Source organism: Periplaneta americana, chromosome 3 (assembly GCF_040183065.1).
Source record: "Periplaneta americana isolate PAMFEO1 chromosome 3, P.americana_PAMFEO1_priV1, whole genome shotgun sequence".
Taxonomy (NCBI): Eukaryota; Metazoa; Arthropoda; class Insecta; order Blattodea; family Blattidae; genus Periplaneta; species Periplaneta americana.
In genome coordinates, this window is record NC_091119.1 from 187,969,283 (window position 1) to 187,991,442 (window position 22,160).

Below are 22,160 nucleotides of genomic sequence, written 5' to 3' on the forward strand. Positions count from 1 at the left end.
AGACAAGCAGCTGATGTAACCCGTTCAATTACAAACCCTCTCTGTTATCCTGAACTTTCCTAATGGCATATTCTACTGAACTTTCCTAATGGCATATTCTAGAGCGAAGTTAAAAAGTAAATGTGATAGTGCATTTCCTTCCTTTAGCACGCAGTAAATTGGAAAAGCATCAACTAATTATTATTATTATTATTATTATTATTATTATTATTATTATTATTATTATTATTATTATTATGTATTGTTCCTGTATTGGAGTTATAAAATTTTGCTGCGTGTTCTTATACTGGTTGAGGGGAAGAGGAAACCTTATGGTTTTAACTCTGCCCGTATAAATGAATGAATAAGTAAATAAATAAGTAAATAAATAACTACATAAGTAAGTAAATGAGAGTAACTAAATGAATAACTGAATAAAGAAGTAACTAATTAAATAAGTAGATAAATAAATAAATAAATAACTAATTAAATAACTAAATAAATAAATTCAGTAAACGCCCACTTTTCCTATGTTGTAATTGAATACATGCCTCCACTAGATTGTGACAGTAACAGGCATTTCCTACTTTACCTTTCACTACGAGTAGCGAATAACCTTTGATCACGCTGTGCTTTATATTGTACACCCCTACTGTATAAATTACCGACAGGCTGGTTTATTAACTCTGATAGTAGAGGAATAACAGCTCCTTATAATTGCTCGGTATTGCACCGTGATTAGAGATCGTGGTGTCGAAATTATGCTCCCAGCTCTCCCACGATGCTCAGTTACACCTAATTGTTCGTCCCGAAGCACAGTTTACCATCTTTGAAAGTAATAATATCTCAATAGATCGAAAGGTATACACTTGACTGCTCCTAGCTGATGGTAGAGAAAGTTCTCTACAGAGAATCTAGTAGGTTACATGTCTTCCCATCTTCCTCTTATACTCTTCGTAATAACTTGGGTTTGTCAAGATTGTATCGTTACCAACATACAGCGGAGAAAGTTCCCCCTCGAGGGAGAAACACGAGCCAACACTGCAACGCCGACACGCCTTCGTACTTCGATTCTGTTCACACTTTGTTCATCGGCATAATAATATTCTCTTAAAATTAATGGGGCTCTTATCCCTAGAATTAAGATATTCTTCTGCAGTAGATGATCAGGTTCATATAACGAGAAGTCGACGGTTGGTGGGGTAGGCACTCGATAAAACTTTGTCAAAAGTTTTCCCCTCTTCTCAATTCAATAAGGGAAGGAGCACCATTCTGAATCGAGGTGTTAAACTGCATATAAAAGCCACTATAAAACAAAGTTTTTATTATGCACTTGTCACATCAAACACCGAGTTGTAAAATTCCCCCTTGTGACTAGAAAACGCTGCATTGTTTTTACATACTGTAGGTACATAATAGAGGTGCATTTTTCTCAGTAAGATTCGTGCTTGAAAAGGATTTCTTTCTGTCTCTAAGAGAAATAATGAATCGACATAGGATTTTAGATAAAGACCCCATACGGTCAACGTATACAGGATGAATCGTAAGTAGTGTCATTAATTTTAGGGGCTATTCTTTGAGATATTAAAAAAAGTTTAATAGAATTTTGCTCCTTTTTGTTTTCTTTTTGAGATGAAAATTGTTTTATATCAAATATTTCATAGCGTGTTGTTTGGGAAAGCCTTTTATTGAATTATTTAATAATAAAACACATAAAAATGGGAGTATAAGGGTACAGTACATCAGTTATTCATAGATTTCAAAAAGGCATATGACTCGGTTAAGAGGGAAGTATTATATGATATTCTTATTGAATTTGGTATTCCCGAGAAACTAGTTCGATTAATTAAAATGTGTCTCAATGAGACATACAGCAGAGTCCGTATAGGTCAGTTTCTATCTGATGCTTTTCCAATTCACTGCTGGCTAAAGCAGGGAGATGCACTATCACCTTTACTTTTTAACTTCGCTTTAGAATATGCCATTAGGAAAGTTCAGGATAACAGAGAGGGTTTGGAATTGGACGGGTTACATCAGCTTCTTGTCTATGCGGATGATGTGAATATTTTAGGAGAAAATCCTCAAACGATTAGGGAAAACACGGAAATTTTACTTGAAGCAAGTAAAGCGATCGGTTTGGAAGTAAATCCCGAAAAGACAAAGTATATGATTATGTCTCGTGACCAGAATATTGTACGAAATGGAAATATAAAAATTGGAGATTTATCCTTCGAAGAGATGGAAAAATTCAAATATCTTGGAATAATAGTAACAAATATAAATGACACTCGGGAGGAAATTAAAAGCAGAATAAATATGGGAAATGCGTGTTATTATTCGGTTGAGAAGCTTTTATCATCCAGTCTGCTGTCAAAAAATCTGAAAGTTAGCATTTATAAAACAGTTATATTACCGGTTCTTCTGTATGGTTGTGAAACTTGGACTCTCACTCTGAGAGAGGAACATAGGTTAAGGGTGTTTGAGAATAAGGTGCTTAGGGAAATATTTGGGGCTAAGCGGGATGAAGTTACAGGAGAATGGAGAAAGTTACACAACGCAGAGCTGCACGCATTGTATTCTTCACCTGACATAATCAGGAACATTAAATTCAGACGTTTGAGATGGGCAGGGCGTGTAGCACGTATGGGCGAATCCAGAAATGCATATAGAGTGTTAGTTGGGAGACCGGAGGGAAAAATAACTTTAGGGAGGCCGAGACGTAGATGGGAGGATAATATTAAAATGGATTTGAGGGAGGTGGGATGTGATGATCGAGACTGGATTAATCTTGCACAGGATAGGGACCGATGGCGGGCTTATGTGAGGGCGGCAATGAACCTCCGGGTTTCTTAAAAGCCATTTGTAAGTAAGTAAGTAATAAAACACAAATGTTACAGTATTCATTAATTTGATGTAATACATTAAAGGTGATATGTTACAGTTGTATGAACACGAATAAGTACAATAAAATTATTGAAGATGTTAGTCAGAGATGTTTCGGAGATGCTTCTCAATCTTCAGTGACTAATTACAGCAACTGCAAAACGAAAACAATTATAATTAATAACTTGATTAGTTCTATTTCAAAAATTAAAAGGTGACAAATGGAAAAATATAAATATTATCTTAAATTATGATACTTTGTAAACGTCTTTCATTGACTGGAAAAGTTAAAAATATAACATATAATTGATTTCTGAATAAGCAATATTGTGTTATATCTTCTGTACATGCACGTGATAACTGAAAATGATATAAGGATGATATAATAATGTATAATAAAATTGAATAAAAGTATAAAAATTGAATTGACATTTAAAAATTGAAAAGTTAAAATCTTATGATGTATTTGCATTCTTCTTTTATCTTTATTTTTAAATATGGTCTGTGTTAATTTTTTTAATCAGAAATATGTATATACATCATAAGATTTTAATAATAATAATAATAATAATAATAATAATAATAATAATAATAATAATAATAATAATAATAATAATTCTTTATTTATACTGGCAGAGTTAAGGCCATAGGGCCTTCTCTTACACTCTATTAGGTCACAAAGTATACAATCAGTGAAAAATTTGACAAAAAGTTAAAGAACAGAATACTAACATAATACAAAAAATAATGATAATAGCATAATAAATCGACACTAAACAACATGAAAATAATATCATAATAGAAAAAAAAGAAAGTAAAATACATTGAAATATAGTAAATATATATAATAATTTAGTACAAATAGTTAATATGGAAAACGTAAGGAAGAATATAACAAAATGGAATGTAATAAAATAATAAAAAAAAGGAAATATGAAAATTAAATAAAATTCACAATAAAAAGAGTATAATAAAATATTCATCTGGTGATCAAGAGAACAAAAAGGGGAAAGGAAGAAAAAAGATATTTATATTTTTACAAAACTATCGCAGAGGAAAGGGCTTATAACTGGAAGGAATCAGAATTTAAAAAATGAAATTTTAGTTTATTTTTGAAACTAAACAATGTCCGACAGCCTTTGACATGTTGTGGTAGAGAGTTCCAGAGATGAGCTGCAGAGACTGTAAAAGATGAAGAGTAGAAGGATGTTCTGTGTTTAGGAATGGAGAGTGTGATATGGTGTTGTGAGCGAGTATCTATTTCGTGATACAAGGATGTTGAAAACGAGAAGCTAAGTAGCTAGAGTTAGAGTTTTGAAGAATATTGAAGAGTAAAGTGAGAGGGTGTATAGTTCTTCGCGCTTTGAGACGGACCCAGGACAGCATATTTAGTGAAGGTGTGATACGGTCAGATCTACGAACGTTGCAAATAAATCGAACACATGCATTATGAACACGCTGTAGTCTGTCTGTCAGTCTCCTGTTAAGATCAGTGTAGAGAGTGTCACAGTAATCAAAATGAGGCATCAAGAGCGACTGCACTAAATTCTTCTTGAGAAGCAAAGGAAGGAAATACTGTCTGGGTTACTGTCTGAGAAGAAACTGCCTGCTGAAGGATGCACTGGAAGGAATGGTGAACGGGAGAAGAGTTCGGGGCAGGAAAAGATATCAGATGGTAGACCACATTAAGATATGTGGATCATGTACGGAGGCTAAGACGAAGACACAATATAGAAAAAATTGTAAAAGGCTGGGTTTGGGCTGAAAACTATGAATGATGATGATGATGATAATAATAATAATAATAATAATAATAATAATAATAATAATAATAATAATAATCAGGGAGATGCACTATCACCTTTACTTTTTAACTTCGCTTTAGAATATGCCATTAGGAAAGTTCAGGATAACAGGCAGGGTTTGGAATTGAACGGGTTACATCAGTTTCTTGTCTATGCGGATGACGTGAATATGTTAGGAGAAAATCCACAAACGATTAGGGAAAACACGGAAATTTTACTTGAAGCAAGTAAAGCGATCGGTTTGGAAGTAAATCCCGAAAAGACAAAGTATATGATTATGTCTCGTGATCAGAATATTGTACGAATGGAAATATAAAAATTGGAGATTTATCCTTCGAAGGGGTGGAAAAATTCAAATATCTTGGAGCAACAGTAACAAATATAAATGACACTCGGGAGGAAATTAAACGCAGAATAAATATGGGAAATGCGTGTTATTATTCGGTTGAGAAGCTTTTATCATCCAGTCTGCTGTCAAAAAATATTAAAGTTAGAATTTATAAAACAGCTATATTACCGGTTGTTCTGTATGGTTGTGAAACTTGGACTCTCACTTCGAGAGAGGAACATAGGTTAAGGGTGTTTGAGAATAAGGTGCTTAGGAAAATATTTGGGGCTAAGCGGGATGAAGTTACAGGAGAATGGAGAAAGTTACACAACACAGAACTGCACGCATTGTATTCTTCACCTGAAGGAACATTAAATCCAGGCGTTTGAGATGGGCAGGGCATGTAGCACGTATGTGCATTCCAAAAATGCATATAGAGTGTTAGTTGGGAGACCGGAGGGAAAAAGACCTTTGAGGAGGCCGAGACGTAGATGGGAGAATAATATTAAAATGTATTTGAGGGAGATGGGATATGATGATAGAGACTGGATTAATCTTGCACATGATAGGGACCGATGGCGAGCTTATGTGAGGGCGGCAATGAACCTTCGCGTTCCTTGAAAGCCATTTGTAATTAGGTAAGTAATAATAATAATAATGAAATTAAATTTATCTGTAGGGTTATTGTAAGCTGTGATTGCAGAATTTGTAATGAAAGGAACTTCCTTTATGAAAGCAAGAAATAATTATTTATGTGACCAATGTGAAAGAAAGATGCTATCTGCTTTGTAATAGGCAATAAACTGTAGCATTTAATATCTTCTCGCTTACAAATGAAGCAAAAAGTAGGCCTTGTTAGTTGCTGGAATTTCGACCATGGACCAGATATATTTATATGAAAAAGTTAATTCCGTTATGCATTATAGTAAATAATTGTGTGATAATCACAAGACGCCGGTGGTTCGGGCGAGGACAACTTGTAGCAGGAAAACCGCAGGCTCTAACAAGACTCGCGCCGCGACCTGCTGTATATAACGTACACACACGTTATATTTTATGTGATCCGCAGCAAACCACACCCTGCTGCCACAAACCTCAAGTCAGCGATTCGGAACAAGGTGGAGGCATAAAAAAGTTCACCCTTTCACCCCACTAGCGCACTTCTTGTTACTCTACAGCATGCGTTGTCATAAAACACACTCCATCTTTATAAAGAATCATCTCGAGGACTCACAATTTTGAAGATGTTCGCATGCTTTCATGGCAAGGCAAGGCGTTCATCTTCAATATTTATTCTATAGGTCTTTCTTGCTGAATTTGTTTATATATTTTTGTTACAAACTTTTTGCTTTTTAATTGATATTTTGAGCAAAATTCATATGACACATAAAAATTAATTTTAAAAAATGTAATTTATTAAACAGAAACTAAACATAGTGCATAGTACCTTGGTTTGAAGCAGACTTAAAATAATCATCCTTCCACGCAAATCAAGATTTCAGGTATAACTCCCTGTAAAGTTGATTTGAATAATTTCGAGGGAAAAATCAACTTTACAGGGACTTATGCCTGAAATCTTGGTTTGCATAATACACGTCACTGTTCGTTAACAGAAAGCCACAATTTAAGTCACACGGAGTTAGTGTGCACTCGAAGTTGGTTGCTTGACGGTTGTCAGCCCACTTTGAGGTTTGTGGATATAGAGGGAAAAGTTGGATCGGTGTCGGGTAGAGTTCCCGGGTAGCTCAGTTGGTAGAGCATTGGTACGTTTAAGCAAAGGTCCCGGGTTCGATGCCTGGCCCCGGAACAATTTTTCCCTCGAAATTATTCAAATCAACTTTACAGGGAGTTATACCTAAAATCTTGGTTTGCATAATACACGTCACTGTTCGTTAACAGAAAGCCACAATTTAAGTCACACAGAGTTAGTGTGCACTCGAAGTTGGTTGCTTGACGGTTATCAACCCACTTTGAGGTCTGTGGATATAGAGGGAAAAGTTGGCTCGGTGTCGGGTAGAGTTCCCGGGTAGCTCAGTTGGTAGAGCGTTGGTACGTTAAACCAAAGGTCCTGGGTTCGATGCCCGGCCTCGGAACAATTTTTCCCTCGAAATTATTCAAATCAACTTTACAGGGAGTTATACCTAAAATCTTGATTTGCACGTCGTCACTGTTCGTTAACAGAAAGCCACAATTTAAGTCACACGGAGTTAGTGTGCACTCGAAGTTGGTTGCTTGACGGTTGTCAGCCCACTTTGAGGTCTGTGGATATAGAGGGAAAAGTTGGATCGGTGTCGGGTAGAGTTCCCGGATAGCTCAGTTGGTAGAGCGTTGGTACGTTAAACCAAAGGTCCCGGGTTCGATGCCCGGCCCCGGAACAATTTTTCCCTCGAAATTATTCAATCATCCTTCCACTTCAACAAACTTGGTCGCACGGATGTGAATCGCGCGCGTAGCATTTCGTAGCTCGACACAGTTGTTCACCAGACCTGACGTATTCTACCCCACTCTCCGTATCACGTTATAGCGAAACCCTACACCTCTTAGTGAAGGCCCTACTGTTTGTATTAAGGGGACAGAATGGTATAGTTTGAAGTGTTTTTCTAATAATTAATGCACATTTTTAATTTTCTCTATGTAGAAATACCTTTGCTGCAACAACTTAAATTTGAGATTAGTATTTTGAAAAAAAATAGAGTCAAAATTACGAAAGAAAAAAAAGTACCTACTACAATCTCAAAAAAAAGGCATTTGCAAACTGTTGTTTGCCGAAATATATCTTTTCTTCGGTAGGTAAAAAGGCTTTTTAAATCTGTGTATTTCAAATTGTAAACTTCCGTAACAGAAGTTTTTCCCCCCCTTTCAGAGAAGTAAAAATGAATAAACCCCCTAAATATGTAGATTTATGTAATATCAAGCCATAATATGTAATGTGGGGTAAATATGTAAAAATATGTAGTATCAAGTTTGATTATATTAATGGTAATTACAAGATTCGCAAAGATTTGTTATTTATATACGGTTAGGTTGAAAGGAATATAATATGTAATTACATAAAAATCCGGTCCCTAGTAATGACATCAACAGATACATCATAATATATTACAAATTTCCTCTCACCCCGTCTTCTCTTTCTCTTCTTAGGTTTCTACACACTTCCATATCTCTACAAACACTTGTATTTTCTCATTTGTGAAGTACGTAATTAGATATGCATTGTGAAAATCACATGACATGATGTCAGCGCGTCCTGGGCGTCAATGTAAGACGCTTCGACCCCATGGCCCCTTCACATCGTGAAAGCTGTTAACACATTTCCATAGTCTTGCCCCCGATAACGGGAAGAACACAGTGAGTAATTTCAATATGCGTATCGGTACATCCACGACTGCTTAGTGCACTTTATGAACGCCCGTTCCATTATGAAAGTGATGGCGATAAGAAATACCCCCCACAGATGTCGGAAATTGAACTCGCAAACAATATTGTAAAATCAAGACTATATTGAATAATGGAGGATCTGAGCTTATTACTCAAGCGTGATAAATACCAACAGAGATTATGATTATTATTAACATCGTAACAATTTTACCGTCACCTTTTTGTCATAGCCATTATTATTCCATTGCTGTTGCAATTAAAGTTTCTTTCTTTTTATTTTTTAGACTTTGTATCGTTTGTCACATCTTCGAACAGTTGAAGTTATTTTATTCTGAACTGTAGAATATATAATTTATTTCCAAGAAATAGTCTGCCCAGGCATCCTGGGTTGCTAAAAACACAGAATAACACACATATAAGAATAATAACAATTACAGGAAAATAGATGAGTCAAATTGAAATGTGAAGTAGGAGCTTAAATTTAAGAAATAACAAATTTTTACATATATTTGTAACATTCACTCACTAACGAATAGAAAAGGGGGGAGGATTATGATATTCCGTGTAAATGATTTTTCAGAATTGCCACAGACCCTTTAATGCTTGAAGTAATTATTTTTGGAATGATGTCATGGATGCCAAATGTTTTGATAGTGTTTACAGTTGATCGTGGGATGGTGCCTTCCATCTGATATCTTTCTCGAAAATACCGAATAGTAGGCCCATAAATTTGTTGTTTCTCTTTGTTGACCTCAGATGGTTGGGTCTGGCTCATCTCAAATCTAACAGTTGGGTCCAGTATAAAGCCTCTACTATTAGTCTTGTCTAGAGCCACGATGTCCGCTCTTCTAATTCCGCCGCCTTTAGACGCAACGCAGTGTACTTCTTCATGGACCTCGAAGGATATTTTTCTAAGGGCTTTTGCAATTAATTTTCGGATGTTATGATGGCATGAATTTCTCAGGAGTTCTCCATGCTGACATGATCCTAGGACGTGTGCTAAGGTTTCAATCTCGTTGCAGTATCTGCAACGGAAACCGTCCAAGGATCTCCCATGAAGACTTCTCACTGGTGCTAACTGCCAACTCTTTTAAAGCTTTTAACTTTGAACATTAAATGTATCGTTTGTGAAATCTTTGAACAGTTGAAAGTGGTTTAATTCAACATTAAATAAAGATATTGCATCTTTTAACAGTTCTTTGAACAGTTGAAAGTTATTTATTTTCAACAGTAAATATATCTTGCATCTTTTGACGACTCTTGGAATATTTGAAACTTATTTACTGTTAACTTTAAATATAGGCGCCTCCCGTCTGTCAACTCTTTGAACAGTTGAAAATTGTTTGCTTTTAACAATAAATGTAGGTCTTGCATTTTCCATCAGATCTTTGAACAGTTGAAAGTTGTTTACTTTCGGTCAACTCTTTGAATAGTTGATTTTTTTTAATGTAGCACTTGTATCTTCTGTCAACTGGTTGACAGTTGAACGTTGTTTGCTTTCGGTCAACTCTTTGAATAGTTGAAAGATTTTTACTTTTAAATGTATCTTTAACATCTTCGGTAAACTCTTTGAATAGTTGAAAGTTGTTTATTTTTAACCCTAAATGTAGATCTTACATCTTCGGTAAACTCTTTGAATAGTTGAAAGTTGTTTATTTTTAACCCTAAATGTAGATCTTACATATTCGGTAAACTCTTTGAATAGCTGAAAGTTGTTCATTTTTAATCCTAAATGTAGATCTTACATCTTCGGTAAACTCTTTGAATAGTTGAAAGTTGTTTATTTTTAACCCTAAATGTAGATCTTACATCTTCGGTAAACTCTTTGAATAGTTGAAAGTTGTTTATTTTTAAAACTAAATGTAGATCTTACATCTTCGGTAAACTCTTTGAATAGTTGAAAGTTGTTTATTTTTAACCCTAGATCATACATCTTCGGTAAACTCTTGAATAGTTGAAAGTTGTTTATTTTTAACCCTAGATCTTACATCTGCGGTAAACTCTTTGAATAGTTGAAAATTGTTTATTTTTAAAACTAAATGTAGATCTTACATCTTCGGTAAACTCTTTGAATAGTTGAAAGTTGTTTATTTTTAACCCTAAATGTAGATCTTACATCTTCGGTAAACTCTTTGAATAGTTGAAAGTTGTTTATTTTTAACCCTAAATGTAGATCTTACATCTTCGGTAAACTCTTTGAATAGTTGAAAGTTGTTTATTTTTAACCCTAAATGCAGATCTTACATATTCGGTAAACTCTTTGAATAGTTGAAAGTTGTTTATTTTTAATCCTAAATGTAGATGTTACATCTTCGGTAAACTCTTTGAATAGTTGAAAGTTGTTTATTTTTAACCCTAAATGTAGATCTTACATCTTCGGTAAACTCTTTGAATAGTTGAAAGTTATTTATTTTTAACACTAAATGTATGCCCTCCATCTTTCGTCAGCTGTTTGAACAATTGAAAGTTGTTTACTTTTAACACTAAATGACTGTAGGTCTTGCATCTTCTGTTAATTCTTTGAATAGTTGAAAGCTTTCTTGCTTTGAAATGTAAGTCAATTGCATCTTCTGTCACCTTTTTGAAAAGTTGAAAATTGTTTACTTTTAACACAAAATGTAGGCCTTGCATTTTCTGTTTATTCGAACAATTTAAGTTGTTTACTTTTAACATTAGTATTTAAAAAGTTACTTTAACACCTCTTTCCAAACAGTATATTTTTAAAACGTCCATATTGTTATAAGGTTCATTTTAGCAATGGCTGTCTAAAATATATTTTAACTATATCAGTGCCGTGTTTCATGTTGTAATACTCGTATATTTTACAATTCATAAATTGTTTTACGGGAACCATTCCCTATACAAAACAGATAATGTATTGCGTACATAAAATAATTTCTCGTGCTTGTTCGACTTTGAGCGGTTTTACTTACATTGCAAGTGTTTATTATTATTGTTGTTACTGTTATCATCATCATCATCATCATCATCATCATCATCATCATCATCATCCTGACAACTAATAGGCAGAGTGACCTGTTACGGTCTTGTTTTCTGTCCATCTCTTTTGAGATCTGCCAATAGATATTTTTCCTTTTAGTCGATATAATTTAAAATTGCCTTTGGAAATCTGTTACTCATTTTGCTGACATGATTTTTCCAGTTTTCTTGATATCACCAAATGTATTCCGTCACTGGTTCATCCTTGAGTTCCCTCTCATTCTGCTTGTGGTCGAATTTAGCGTATCCCACAGTCTTCCTCATGAATCTCATCTCACATGCTATGATTCTGCTAATATCATGAGCTCTTAAGGTCCACGTGTCACTTCCACGAGAGAGAACTGGTCTTGCGAGAATATTATACAGCCGTCAACGGGTATATTTCTGAACAGTTGTAGGTTTGGAAACGTTATTGATTATGCTCATAGCTTTAGTGTATTTGTTGATTTTCTGGGAGATATGTTTCAGATTGAAATGAAGGAAAGCTTTTTTATATTGAACAGTATTTATTATGAATAATGTAATAAATGCAAATTACAAGTTTATTGAAATTAATGAAAGAGAGTAACGCATCTTCAAATGAAATTGAAAAAATAGAGCATAAATTACCTAATATTTAAACTGCCTGAATGCGTTTTTTTATTGTTACACATTTGCCATGTGCTTCACCAGGCACTTCAGATTGTAAACTGCGTCACCTTTCCTCCACGATTATCTCGAAGCCACCTAAGAACTGCTTCACGATATAGCTGTCTGAAATAATTTGAAGATGGAAACATCTAAAGGCTGGGCCTCTGAGTATTATGACGAGGAAGCTGAAACAGGAGCACGCCATTTTCCAGAGATAATTTAGCTTCTAAATTTTTGGAATGGGTCGTATAAGTGGACATACAGAAGAAGCAGCATTTTTTCTGTGGCAGGTTTGAGTGGCAAATAAAATGTTTGAGCTATTCGACAAATAGTTCACTGTTGATGTAACCTGATTCAGAGCAAACAACGATCCTGGAGGAGCACCAGCTGATAATGTAGGATGCACTGTTTTGACGTTTGCAAATTATCATGGGTGGCACAAAATACCTGGTGCGCTTGTACAACATACACTTGGTGTATTAACGCCCTTCTCACCACTTGATATTGCACCCACCTGATGCATTTCTCGTCCAACTAAAATTTTTGGGACCTTCTTTTGTACGGTTAGAATTGCTACAGTTGGTCATATCGCACCGGTGCGAATTAGGCACCTACAAAATGGTGCGAATTGAGAAACTACGTCATAAATTATTTCCTTCATTCTAGCCTATAATCACCACATTTTCGAAAATCGTACTAAGTTAAATGTTCGTTAATATTTCTTTAAACTAATAACATCGTAAGATTATGGATTCCTTTGCATACAAATCCGTTATTTAATTACAAAATGTTAGCTAAATATACATCCACCTGAGCGATTATATTAGATACAGTATCACCACGCTGCAGACACAAAGAAGTGGTAGAAATCAAGTGACATGGTGGACGTTAATATGGAAGATTGTAACAATACCAATAGATGCCACATTATTATTATTATTATTATTATTATTATTATTATTATTATTATTATTATTATTATTATTATTATTATTATTATTACTTCACCCAACACAATCACTGTTATTGATGGTAATATAAACACTGGAATATTACTGCTGTCGCCCACCGTTAGCATTGCACTTCCTGCTGAGGTTGGCCAATGCACCGTTGCGTTTGAGATAGTGCGTATTGGGTTATAGCAGGGCGCGGGGGTATTAGCTTTGCTTTGTCTGCCGTGATTCATGCCCCGGGCTCATGAATATAATATTAATTCCGATTCATTTACAGATTGTGTTTAATTGAAACTGTGGGCAAGAATCTTATCGCACCGCGAGTGAAACCTCATTCAGTATGCAATACATCGTTAATCATTCAGGACAGCGGGGTTTTCACCTGTTGTGTGACCAGATCTGTCCTAATCTCGCGCTGACGTCATCAAAGTACCTATCACTCCTGAAATTTCGTTGGCACCGTGTCTTCCTGACTCCACTGTCGACTGTGACTCCAATAAACAATACAGTGCAAAATGCAAATGGAATATGCAGTATTATATTTCATTTTTAACTGATATGGAAGGGGTTGTTGGAAGTTCTTTCTCCACTATGACCACGTGTTTAATCTTGGCATCCCTTCTGAGAGAAGGATGAAGTGAAATGAAATTAATCTCAAGACTTTCCTATAGCCCGGAGATGCTGTCGAATAGAGGTGTACTTATCGATATATTGATATCACATCGGTGTAATATATATTGCCGGTTTCGATACATTAATATATTCAGGATATCCCGTTATTGTATATCTTAAACATGTGCATCGTGTTATACAGTATATATATATATATATATATGCTAAACAAACAAAAACGTAATTTGAACTAATAAGATTTAGATGTAGAATTTCTCACAATGAATTCTAATGGGAAACGTACTGACAAGAGTCTCAATTTTGAGGAGATTCGATTGAACTCATATGCAGCTGCCCGTATGTACGCTGCACATTATCCCAAACATTTGGACGTGAAATTTCCAGGACGATGGATTGCGAGGCAAGGACCTATTCCGTGGCCGGCAAGATCGCCCGGTCTCTCACATCGTGATTTTTGGTTATTCGATCATCTAAAGGCTCTGGTGTATGTTGGATGACATTCCAGACCGAGACCACTTTGGCAATCAAATGTGGAGTTTTATGCTGGGATTCGGAACTTTGCTCTCTTTTTCCAGGAGTTCATGAGAGATATAGGCACGCCTATGCTATGCTGCGATTGTAATGGTGGAAATTTTGAACACCTACTATGCTACAATAAACTACGGCAATAAACATTTACTTGGTTAGGGACGATATCTTTCACTGATACCTTCTCCCTGTCAAATCTCTGTAACTAATCCGTATATACAATTAGTTGATATGACGTTTTCTAGGTATTTTCTTTTTAAATGTATAATACGATGCAAATGTTTAAAGTACACAATAACGGAACACTCTGTATATTGATATTTGTTGATATCGATAAGATACATTTGTTGCGTAATTGTATGGTCGCATTTCAGGAGAAAGTCCGAGCAAGGAGTTTTTTCCTCACTCTTTCAACCAACTCCCGATATGGAATCGGCCGGCCAATGACTGAGTCTTGTTTATTCCAGTCGGCCAGTGACATCACCCCCATCCACCTGTTCCTTCAGAAGTGCTGAGTTACTATAGTTCGTTTCTGGAATCTGTAGAGTATACTTACTTACTGACTTTTAAGGAACCCGGAGGTTCAGTGCCGCCCTCACATAAGCCCGTCATTGGTGACTATCCTGAGCAAGATTAATCCAGTCTCTATCATCATATCCCAACTCCCTCAAATCCATTTTAATATTGTCTTCCCATCTACGTCTCGGCCTCCCCAAAGGTCTTTTTCCCTCCGGCACCTTTGCTGTGGTCGTGCCAGAGAATCAGTCCCATTCCGAGGCTAATTTGAAGGATTCGTAACAAGCTGTTTTTTTTACGGTGATGGGTTGTTAACTCTTCGCCCAAACCCCAAGCTGGAGGACCACCCCTCATCGGCTGTCGCGACTGTTTATTCAATGTATTCACAGCTACCCTCCAAATCTCCTCGATTCGCAACCTGAGGACGCGCCATGACGTGGTGATAGGACCCACAATATATGGTCTGTAGAGTATAGGAGACGAAACAAGTCCTTTGCGCAAGTGATGAGTGGAGGAGGCCAGTCCAGTGACCGCTCTGAGGGAAAACATTGCTTGAAGATGAGTGTCTAAAATCTATCATCTTGTGCCACGCTCATCTTACCCCTTAGCGGCAGTGAGCCGATGCAGTCCGTAACACACTCCCCCACTGATAGGCTCCGCCCATTCGCTTGTCATCGGCTCCACCCAAATGCGTCGACTTACTTTACAGATTCCAGAAACGGAGTATAGCTTACCCTCTCCACAAGGACCATACTTCCCTCGCTGGGATCTTTTAGTGAAATTTGAACAGTACACACTGTCTCTTTTCCTGTAGCGAAGCTATTTCACATATTCAGTAATTACAGCGCTGCTAGCGGCGGAATTGGAAACTGAAACACATAGCTACCAAAACTTACAGAGTGCACCATCTCGCTTACAAAGGAAAATCAGAAATCATTGACATCAGTGGAAAGCAATAACAGTCTGAAATCAGGGTAATAATTTGTAAGTAAGTGTTTGCGTGTATGGGAGTGTCTTTTCTTGTTTTAGTGTTTGAGAATTTTTACTTTTATTTATTTAGAAGTTCAGTTAAAAAGTTACAAAACATTGTCAGAAATACGAGGGCTGCATTAAAGTGTACACGACGAAGGAGATCGTGTTCGAAGACCAGAATAACCCTGCCCAAGTTATGGTTCAATGGCAAACGCCGTTGTTCAACTTGGAGTTCTTGTAGCACAACAGTTACGATCGTGGTTGATAAAAAGAAGTGTTCCTCCAGGACAACTGGGTGTTGCAACCACAGCCTTCTCAATCGGTTGGGTTTTCTGGTTACACCCACGGGCCCCGTCGTCGTCGGCAGGGCAACTCCTTGAATCATTTCCGGACTTTGAAAAATCATGAGTCACACTCAGACGATGGCACGCGTTGCTAAGATGCGAGATACGGGGACTCGCGTCCGTTCCGAGAAGCCACTTCCTCGAGATATGCGGGACTAATTAACAGGGGTATTGGTTTTAATGCCGCACTCATATAGGAGTGCATTAAGAAACAGCAAATATCTTGCCGCCCTCATTAATTCTGACTTGATACTCTTGACACTAGTGAACAGAAATCTTAGAATTCTGTGTAATTTACGTAATCCAATTTAGCAGTCTTACCTGTTTCCTTCCTGCCTCTACTCAGTGGCGTTGCTTTCCCCCCAAAGAGACAGATAACGTTACGAAGAGTGAGTGAGTGAAAGAAGGAACTAACTCTTATTACAATTCCGTTCGGATGTTAAGTGTCGTCCAGTGATTTTAATTGGTTATTTTACGACGCTTTATCGACTGCTATTTCAGTGAGATAAAGGTGATAATGTCAGTGAAATGAGTCAAGGGTCCAGCGCTGAAAGTTACCCAGCATTTGCTCATATTGGTTGAGGGAAAACCCCGGAAAAACCTTAACCAGATAACTTCCCCAACCGGGATTCGAACCCGGACCACATAGTTTCGCGATCAGACGCGGTATTACCGGCAGTATCACCTTTATTTCATTCAGACGCCAAATAACCTGAGATGTTGATACAGCGTCGTGGAATAACCCACTAAAATAAAAAAGTAATCACTCACCGATTAAATTAGACGAAAGCTTGTTTCTGTTTTTGTTGTTATTTTCTTTACAGGTTTATAAAATGCACCATCGGGAGTACGATCGAAATACAATCAATCATATATTTAATTTCCCATATTTTTTTATATTTGATTTCACGTCCAACTATTTTATTCAATAACTCACCACTAACAGCATTAGATAAAGTTAACACGAATCTCACAGATTTCACTTTCTCTTAAAGCGAATTGAGAATTTATTTCATTAAATGCAACGGATACACTTTCCATTTGCTTCTCAATATGTATTTGCTTTTCAAGAAAAATGAACAAGAAGTTCAAGGAAAAATTGTTCCGGGGCCGAGTATCGATGCCGGGACCCTTCGCTTAGCGCATGAATGCTCTCCCGACTAAGCTACCCCAGGAACCATACACGACACCGTCACAATTTTTCCTTTATATCCACACAACTCAAATGGGCTGACAAGACGCCAGAACCCAACTTTGAGTGCACACAAATTTTGTGTGGCTTAAATTGTGGCTTCCTGTTGACGTACCTCCAGTAACAAATATATTATGCAAGTCTGGCTTTCAGGTAGTAGCTCACTGTGAAGCACGTTTGAATAATTACAAGAAAAAATTGTTCCAGGGCCGGGTATCGATCCCGGAACCCTTCGCTTAGCGCATGAATGCTCTCCCGACTAAGCTACCCCAGGAACCATACACGACACCGTCACAATTTTTCCTTTATATCCACACAACTCAAATGGGCTGACAAGGCGCCAGAACCCAACTTTGAGTGCACACAAATTTTGTGTGGCTTAAATTGTGGCTTCCTGTTGACGTACCTCCAGTAACAAATATATTATGCAAGTCTGGCTTTCAGGTAGTAGCTCACTGTGAAGCACGTTTGAATAATTACAAGAAAAAATTGTTCCAGGGCCGGGTATCGATCCCGGAACCCTTCGCTTAGCGCATGAATGCTCTCCCGACTAAGCTACCCCAGGAACCATACACGACACCGTCACAATTTTTCCTTTATATCCACACAACTCAAATGGGATGACAAGACGCCAGAACCCAACTTTGAGTGCACACAAATTTTGTGTGGCTTAAATTGTGGCTTCCTGTTGACGTACCTCCAGTAACAAATATATTATGCAAGTCTGGCTTTCAGGTAGTAGCTCACTGTGAAGCACGTTTGAATAATTACAAGAAAAAATTGTTCCAGGGCCGGGTATCGATCCCGGAACCCTTCGCTTAGCGCATGAATGCTCTCCCGACTGGGCTACCTCAGGAAATATACACGATACCGTCACAATTTTTTTTTTATTATTATTTAAGTCACACAGTATTTGTGTGCATTCAAAGTTGGGTTCTGGCGTCTTATCAGCTCATTTGAGTTGTGTGGATCGATACCCGGCCCCGGAACAATTTTTCCTTGAAATTATCCTACATGCTTTACAGGGAGCTACTAATCATAAAGCCAGATTTGCTTAAAAATGAACAATGTTCGTTATTTTGCTATCATACACTGAAATACTCATCTTTACTGTATATGATATAACTATTTTCAGTAAGCAATATTATTATATTTGCTTAACTAAACCAACACTGAAAACTACACCAATAGAAACACATGTGCCTGATATTGCTTCAATAGTATGAGTTACAAGATAGCGCTAGAACAACTCAGAACATGAGTTTTATCTCTGTTTTGCAGGAACATGCGTGAGATGTAGCAAGCAGCAATATAACCGCTCGTGAATCTGATCTAACCTTGTTATTATGACTAGAGAGAGATTCTTAGCGCTATAAATGAATGTTTCTTAAGCTAAGATAGATTGCAGACAAATACTTAAAACTCTAAGGCCCAATTGCATAAAACTCCCTGACTAAAGATCAACTTTGATCGAAGATCGAAAAGTGAACCGAGTTCAGACACTTCTATTGTATAAAACTTTTCTTCGATGAAATTACCTTGGTTCAAATGCAATCTAAGTTCACGTGAAAAGGATTTGGCAACATCGCATAAACAAGTGAAATGTGTGATGCGCGGACCATGTACAAGTTTATTCAGTGTTGCCAATCTAGCGACTTTAACTCTTTTTCAACAACAATTTCTTTTAACTTTTATATTTCTTAAATAGGGATTTAGCGACCTTTTTAGCACCCCATAGTGACAAAATTTAATCTTTCTTTGTTGATAATGAGAAATCTAGCGACTTTACAACTACTTTTTGGCGACTTTCCGTATTACATTCTGTTGGAGACACTGGTTTGTTTTATGCAATGTAAATAATGGCGGACAATAAGAAGAAGGTTGACTGTTCTCCATATTGTTATCATGTTATGGTGTTTGATACTGCTAAACATAATAAAGCTTTGTAAAACGACAATTTTCGTTTAGTAATACAGTTAATTGAAAATTTATGAATGTACCTATCATATCCAATAATAATTAATGGTTGTTATAAACATAATATAATTATAGGTTATGTTATTTGATACTGCTGAACACGATAGAGCCTTATAAAATATAAGATTGTTTGTGTATTGAGACAAGAAATTGAAAAAAATATATATATAAATGTACCTAACATATCTATTAATATTAATAATAATAGTAATAATAATAATAATAATGGATATTTTATTTGCACAATCTATCACTCGTATATTTCACACAGAAAAGAAATAACTGAACTTGGATCATCTAACTTATTCGGAGAAATTTCTTCAGTCAAAGTTGACTTTAGTTTAAGACAAATAAATCTCAGATTAGACTTTATACAACACAAAATTCCAAGTTCAGCTAGAACGAGGATCAATTTAACCTCTAATCTAAGATTAAATGGTTTATACAATCGGCCCTAAATGGAAAGAAATCATTTTTGTCATTATTTGAAATCAGTTCCTGTTTAGGCTTCTTTGAGAGAATTAACTCTGTAGAAGAAGATAACTGGTTTCAATATTAGTCGATGGATCGGTCGCAAAGTAAATAGTACATTCATGTTGGGTTTGTCATTACCTGTAATTACATGCCTCCTACAAAATCCATCGTAATGTATTCACTGAACTTGAGCGTGCTGTAGAAGCAAAACGTGTCTGGCAAACCGTCGGCAGACGTGATTTTTATTTACCGCAGTGTTCATTTTGAAACCTCAATATTACTTGATGACCCAGATTGTTTATTTCAGATCATTTCTAATGAGAATATTGCTGCCGCATAAAAAATTTTACCTTGCATTTCCTTATTTCCGGCGCTGTAAAGCACCTCGACATTTCCCCCGTTAAAGTAAGTACAGTGCATATTCCTTTCAGTTCTTCTGTAAAAAATCTTGGCATTCACATGGATAATAATCTCAACTAGGACATGCAAATCACAGAAACCTGCAGAAAAATATATTCTATTATCCATGTGCTAAAAAGGATAAATGTTCATCTTCCCTCTTGCTTAAAAAAGTCCCTTGTGCAGACACTTGTATTTCCCTATTTTGACTATGCTGACATTTTACTGACTGACCTCTCCAGCGACAACAAAACGAAACTTCAACGTGCTCATAATTTGTGTGTACGTTTTGTAAGCAATGTTCCATCCCTGGAAACAATAGGTTGGCTTAAACTAGATAAGAAAAGAAATTTACATTCACTTCTCCTTCTCTTCGAAATCTTGAACTCTTCTATTCCTTCGTACCTGTCGTCTCGCTTCACTTACCTTTCTTCCCACCACAATCTGAACACACGCTCTCGCCATGAAACAATACTAACAATATCATCCCATCGCACCTTCTCATACTCATCCTCTTTCACAATAGCCCTGCCAAGACTCTGGAATTCGCTACCTGCTAGCATCAGGGATTGTCGAAATAAAATTGAATTCAAACGCAAACTTACTAGGCACTTGGTGAGTAATTGAGACTCGTTCAGACATGGTTTCTTGTAAATAGTTCTCTTAATCTATCACAAAATATTTCAATATCCGATAATTTCATCACTATAGAATTTTGTTATTCTAGGTTTACTATGTAATTCAGTAAACACAAAAATATTCTTTGTTCTTAACTTCTATGATAAAATGTCTAGCTTTCATTAATCAGGTAATCTTGTCGTAGTTTAATTTTTTATTGTAATTGTAATTGTAAATTTAATATGAATTGTAATTTTATTCTTCATATTATAGTTGTAATCCCCCGGTAGAGGGGCAGAGAAGGCCTGACGGCCTTATCTCTACCAGATTAAATAAATAAATACTAAATATTAATATTATTTCTATCTATTTCTTTTCTTCTGTCTTACGGCCTTATATAATCTTCTTCTTCGTCCATCAGTTATGTCCTTCCACTTTTGTTTTCACTCTCTCCGTTTGTCCGCTTGTATATCTATTTGTCTTTGTATATATCTACCTATACATATGTTTTGTGCCATATACAGGCTGGAAGTGAAATAGTCTTGCAGATTTTCAGAGCGAATAGCTTACTTTGTATATAGGCCTAATAAAAAAACAGTAATACTGGTATCATATTGGTGGAAAGTTCATACTTTTTTTTCAGGAAAAACTTTTTTTTTAACAACCTCTTATTCGGTAACTTTGCGAGTAGGATCGTGACTTTTGTCCTTACCGATAGGAAAACTAATAAAGAATAATTAAATAAGTATATAATAAATTTTCAATCTTAAGACATATCAACTTGCAAATGTTTATTTGCTATTTAATAAGATATAAGAACGTTTTCGCCGTTTGGGGCAAATTTCGAAGTTGGTTAACCTGTGTTTATGTTGGCTGCCTTGTACTCATGAGAGAACGCCATTGGTTAATTATACACAAATAACATCAGGATGCGTAATATCGACTTTACATATCGTTACTGACATACATATCGATATGCATAGTCGTCTACGTTCTCGGTTTATTGTGAATCAAAAATTTTCATATTCACGTCCTCTGCTTCTCGTTTTAATTCTGGTTCTCGTTCCCGGTTTATTGTGAACCAGCCTATACTTGTATCCGTTGTCGTTTAAAGTTACCATTCACAGAGTCTTGGGTTCCATATGAGTGAACTTTCCGCCTGTCTCAGCCAATGTCACCTTAGAATATGATGCCCACCCAATCTCAAAGGACTGGTAAAGAGATTAAAATGAAGTTATGAAAAAGTGACCTTGCCGACCAGATTGCGCAACCCTGTAAGTACTCCGTGGTGGTCTCATTCATTCATTCATTCATTCATTCATTCATTCATTTATTTTATTCCATAGATCTTACATGAGCAATGAAGCTTTAAGATGTGGAACATGTCAACATTTTACAATATTACAATTACAATTTTTACAAATTTTTATAGTTTTACAATTTAGTAATTTTCTACAATTTTTACAATTTTGTACAATTTTTTTACATTTTTTTACATTTTTTTACATTTTTTTACATTTTTTTACATTTTGGCGAGATGTAGTGAGATGA

At 36.1% G+C, this 22,160-nt stretch overlaps 1 protein-coding gene across 8 annotated transcripts in view; it reads left to right on the plus strand.

Moving 5' to 3' along the window:
• The window catches only part of LOC138696915 (semaphorin-1A), a 1,424,789-nt gene that overhangs the window by 133,786 nt on the left and 1,268,843 nt on the right, over nt 1-22,160 (plus strand). The gene's annotated exons all lie outside the window — the stretch shown is intronic.